We start from the raw sequence: 5,812 nt of genomic DNA on the forward strand, positions 1-5,812 counted from the left end.
TGGGGCTGAGGACCCAGTGCTGACCCTTCTCTGCCTGCAAGCGGGACTCCAGGGCAGCTTATATATTTCCCCTTAAATGCTCCGTGTGAATTAATTCCACTTTGGAATTCATCTCTGACACCTCAGTTTCTTTAATCTTTGTTGAAATTCAAGCAACAGGCGAGGCTTTGATAGCAGAAGCACAGCCATCAACTATCACTACATCATACGTCTTGATCAGCTTTGCCTCACCTGTTTTTCAACCATCTGGGCTGACGATTTATTTTACATTAACTCTAAATGCTATGGAGACAATAAAGTCCATAAAACAGAGACATTAAAAGTAAACATACACATGTAGGAAGACAAGACCCAGATTTATTCAGTTACTATTAATGAGAGTTTAATTTTCCTCTGAGCTTTCTGGCGGCCAAAGCAAAAAAGGAAACACGACATCTTGCCCTCTCATGAAGGGAGCATGGCACTGCTGTAGCTGACAAGATTATTATCTTAATCTGAAGTTCTGAAAGGGACAGGATGAGAAATTAAAATCTATTCCTTGGGCTTGTGTTTCAGTCTCTGTTCTTCCTGCTCCCATATGGGGTGCAGCTGTAGAGTTGATGCCATCATAAAGTGCCAGCTGCTGGGTACCTGGCTGAGTGCTTTCCACTCAGCATGTGGGAAGTCATTATCCAAATTTATAGCTGAGGGAACGGAGGTGCAGAGACACCCAGGAACAGCCCCGTCTCTCCGTTGGCCAGTAACAAAGCTGGCAGAGGCAGGGGTGTCTTCTGAGAAGGAAACTCACTTGCCCAAGCTGACACCTTGGGCAAGTGAGGCGGCAGAGCTGGGATTCAGACAGGAGAATAGGACACCTGAAATGGCTTTAGCAGCCACCAAGTCGTGAGGGGTGTGCAGTCACCAAGGCCTGGGCACGCCTAGGGCCTTTCGTGAAGTCGTGAGGGGTGTGGGTCAGACAAAGAGAATGGCTGATTGGGGTTCAATTCTAGCTCTTAATCACCTGACTCTAGGCAACTATTTGACTCCTTTGGCCTCAGTTTTTTCACCCGCCAAATGGGCAGATAATCTCAGCCACAGAGGGTATTGTGCAGATTCGGTGAATTGATACCTCGTGGGGAGCTTAGCACAGAACCCAACAAGGGTGGGACCCCCTGGGACGCATCAGTGTCGGACAGCTCCTCCCCCCTGCAAGGGGTGTCCCAAGACCTGTCAGTGTGGCATATGGATTATTTTGAGTTAAGGTCAATTGAAGCCCTGGAGGGGCTCATAAGAAACTTTTACCAGTCCCTTAACTACACAAAGAATGAAAATTGGGAATATTAGCCAGAATGAGGAATTCCTGCCAGAAATAACCTTTCTGTTGGAGAAGACTATCTATATGGCAGGTCCCTAGAGGAGTAGGGGAAGTTCCCTCTATTCCCCGGGGTATTAAAGATCCTTGGTGAGAAAGAAAATGTGGTATATCCATTCAGTGGACTGTTACTCATCCATTCAAAAGGAGGAAATCCTGCCATTGGGGGCATCCTGATGGACCTGGAAGACGTTAGGCTGAGTGGCATAAGCCAGACACGGAAAGATCTCACTTGTGTTTGGAATCTGACACGTCAGATCCATCAAAGCAGAGAGTAGAATGGTGGCTTCCAGGGCTGGGGTACAGGGGAGAGGGAACATATTGGTCCAAAGGTACAAAGTTTCAGTGATGTGAAAGAAGTAAGTTCCAAGATCTCGTGTACACAGAGGTTTATGATTAACCAGACTGCAGTGTGTATAAACATTTGGTCGTGTTAGATGCTCTGGCCCACAATGGGAAGCAAAGAACAAAAAGGAGGAGGAAGGAAACTTTGGAGCTGATGGATTAGTTTATGGGCTGAGGTCAGCGATGGAGGTCTCAGGGTGTTTGTCTTCCTCCAAGCTCATCAAGTTGTGTACATTCAATAGCTGCTGCTGTTCTGTGTGTGTGTGTGTGTGTGTGAATGTGCATTATGTTGTGTGTGTGCATGTGTGTTTGTGGGTGATATATCCATCTAGTGCATATTGTGTTATGTAGTTGTGTGTGCCTATGTGTGTGGTGTGTATAGGGTTGTATGTATGGCCTGTGTGCCTGTGAGTAACTGTGTATGTGTGTGTGGTATGTATGTGTGGTGTTCTGTATTTGTGTAGTGAGGCGTGTGTGTATGTATATGTGTGTAGTGTGTGGTGTATGGGCTGCTATAGAGAATTCTGGAAGAGGCAGGCCTGCCAGCTCAGAACTATAGCTGGGCTCAGCTTCCTTTCCCCTCTTGTGAGCCTCTCTTCTCCTCAGCCCTGTACCACAACCCCCTCCCCCAGCTCTCTGATGGCCCCAGGGTTGAGGAGAAACTCAGGAACTGAGTTTAATAAATAAGCTCCTCTGAAATGGCCAGAGGCCCCAGCAAGAGCTATCTGCAGTGGTTTTCACTGCAAGCTTTGCAGGAATACCTTCTGTTTTTGTTTATATTTCCTTTTCCTGTTTACAACGTTCCGCTGCCTGCCTTGGCCTCATGTCACTTCTAGGCAGTCCTGAGGAGGGGGCCCATTTTACAAGGGTGCCCAGGATATAGCCAAGGAGGATGGGAGTTCGTACCCAGCTCCTCCAAGATCTCAAGACCTCGGTCACTTCTCCTACATGATTACAGCTAGTTACAAGGTCTCCCCACCTCACGAGAGCTGCAGAATGAAGTCCTTGTGACCTGCCTCAAAATGAAAGTGGACTTGGTGGACACATTTTTAATGACCTTCCTTTAACTTCCCATATTTGTGAGATGTAGCTGAACCCCCCACCCTTCTCCTGGGCAAATGTATGTACATGTGTACCCCCTGAGGTGGGGATTCCAAGTCTATTCAGCAGCTCCCTGCCAGTCTGTGTTGGCAAGAGATGCATTGTCAGGGCTGGTGCATTGAATAAATATATGAATACATCAAGTGAATGATCATCTCACTCTTCGCCTGGCTTTGGGAAGCACACACTCTGAGTCATATTTAATTCCCTCACTCCCAGACTGAACCCTTGAAAAGATCCTAATTAGATTCTTAGAAGAAATAATGCCCACAAGACAAACAAATGACAGGAGGTTGCCTGTGGAGCTAAACTCCAGGCTGGGAAAATGTAATAAGAGGGTCCATCCCTCTGGGGACTAGACAGATATGATGCAAAAAAGGTCATGCCAATTCAGGCTGGGCACCATGCCCATAAATAGCATCCTTCAAGGATCAGTGCCCTGCTCGCTGCCTGTCTGATGAGGAAGAGAGAACACTTTTATGTCACTGTAGGGACAAACTTTGTTTCTGATAAATTAAGCTCCAGAGAGTCTGGCATTGTTAACAAGGGGGTCTTGCATCTAAAAAGGCTGTATCGTGGGGAATTTCAGATTTAGGAAGTATGGCTAAGCAACAGCAAGACTTCCTGGGAGAGCATGAGATACCTCCGTGTTCTTGCCCATTTGCGATTCTCCAGTGTGGCTTGTCATGGTATCATAGGATCTCACAATCAAGGATCTCACAATCATTCTAGAACTACCAGCGCAAGTTTCAAATGAGGAAATCAGACAGGTTAAATGTGGCATGATTTAATAACCAGTGGCCAAGGATCGTGTGCCTGCACAACAGTAGGGGGCGCTCTCAACACAGGCTCCATGTGGGTGACACCCCCAGAGTGGAGCCATCCATTTTTCGAATGGAATCCGTGCTTCCTCTGTGAAAAAAGAGTCATCACTTGTTGCTCTGAATGAAAAACGTGTCTTTTAACTGAGATGATTTTAAGATTAGCCTAACTTTGCCAAGTGTGTTTTCAATGTCTTAGAATAGCCTATGTTTTTGCTTTCTTTATGAAAGTGAGTATTCAGTGGCAGGTAAAGGCTCAGACTCTGGAATCAGGCAGAAATATGATTTGACCATTAATTAGCTGTGACTTTACGCAAATCCCTGAAGCTCCTTTCTATCACGCTCTTCGTTTGCAATATGAAGACAATATTATTACTTGATTGGACAATGGCCAAAAAATTATTCATGTCCCCCTATTTTTTTCCTGCTTGGAAGTGTTCCAAGTAGGCTGCCTTGATTAAGGGCCACAGTTAGTCACTAAGTCAGCCAATCACACAATTCCAATTCCTGCTTTCCCAGACTCCTTTGCAGCAAGGGGGCAGCCACGTGATCCCAATCTAGCCAATGGGACTGTGGCCTTCATTCCCAGGAGATTCAATTACACTTGAGTCTATTTTCTTTTTTTACAGAGCTGGACAAATCTTGCAGGCTGCGTCCAGCTGGGAAGAGAATCCATTTCCTGAACTCTGAATCAGAAACCAGAAATTCACATGCTCACTGCAGCGAATGGTCCTCTTGTGTGACCCTGGGCTAGCTGGTTTCCCTCTGAGGATCTCGGTTTTCTCATGTAAAATGAGGAGGATTGGGGGCTGCGTAGTAAGTTACATATTTATCCATTTATATAAACAGAGAGGACGACTCCTCAGAACTCACGCCTGGCCACCATCCTTTCAGCTCCTCTTTGAGGGAAGGAGATACTTGGCATCTTTGGAGTCCAGGACACTCTTCGGGTTCAAATCCTGGCTCCTCCACTTAGCAGGTGAGTGAAGCTCACCTACTTCTATCTCTACCTCTCTGTACCTGTTTCCTTTTCTGTATAAGGAGGATAATGATTCCTACCTTGTGTCAGCATCAAACTATGGGGTAATTCAGGTTAAGCGCTGAGTCTGTGACTGAGGCTGAACAAATCAGACCTGTTATTGGGAGAGGCTATTTAGAATTACTTTAGAATCCTTTTTTTTTTTTTTTAAGATTTATGTATTTATGCATACAAGAACTGGGGTATAGGCCAGAGGTATGGGGGGTGAGAGGATTCACCAGAGACAGAGTGGGGAGCAGAACAGGCAGAATGATGAAGTACACGGCTGAGGGAGCAGCGGGCAGTGTGGGAGAGGTCTGCTGCGCCATGTGAGTCACCTCCTTGGCTGGGAATTGAACTCATGCTGTAGTGGTTGTGGACAGCTTCATAGGGCTGCGCTTTAACCTGTTGCACCACCAGGAAGGGCCCTACTTTAGAATTCTGATGTTAGCACTACAGACGTTCAAGGAAGGCTTCATGGTGGCAGTGAATCTGGCGATGAATTTGAGCTGAATCTGGTAGGTGGGAAGAAGATCTATCGGGCAGGGGAAACGCATGAGCCGATGTCTTACAGCTGGCAGCGTGCTGAGCTTAATTGTTCTCGGGTCAAGTCACGGTGTGACCTGGCCTTGGCAGAGGCTCCGCTCTCCTGCTCCCGCCGCTTCTCACCCACTCCTGCTGTCCTTGTTCTGGAAGGGTCCTGTGCAGGGGTTGGCACGGAGCTGCCCTGATCTGTCACCACGAGCTGCAGGTGACTAGTCAACATTTGCAGTATGCCTCGTGCCACATGGTGAAATGACAGAATCTTGGATATGCTGGATTCAAGAAAATGCATCATTTCGTATATAACAAGATCTATCATTAAAATCAATTTTACTTTCACTCTGCCTTTTAAGACATGTGGCTAATAGGCAAATGTAAATTAAATACCCAGCGCTTGTTCTATTTCTACTGGCCAGCACTGGTCTGGGGCCATCTGTTTCTGGCAGGTGCCCTTGCTGGCATCTAGGGCAGGATTGGTGGGAAGGTTCCAGCTGGGGTTTTTTTGCCAGGGGTGCTATGTGGCTGTAACAGCTGGGGGAGCAGGCCTGGGGCAGAACTGAGGGCTGGCTTCAAAAAGCCAGGGGCTCAGTCACCACCACCCCCACTCCTCTCCCCGCTCCCACTCTCCTCCCC

This window comes from Condylura cristata, unplaced genomic scaffold (assembly GCF_000260355.1).
Source record: "Condylura cristata isolate star-nosed mole 26May11 unplaced genomic scaffold, ConCri1.0 scaffold00032, whole genome shotgun sequence".
Lineage (NCBI taxonomy): Eukaryota > Metazoa > Chordata > Mammalia > Eulipotyphla > Talpidae > Condylura > Condylura cristata.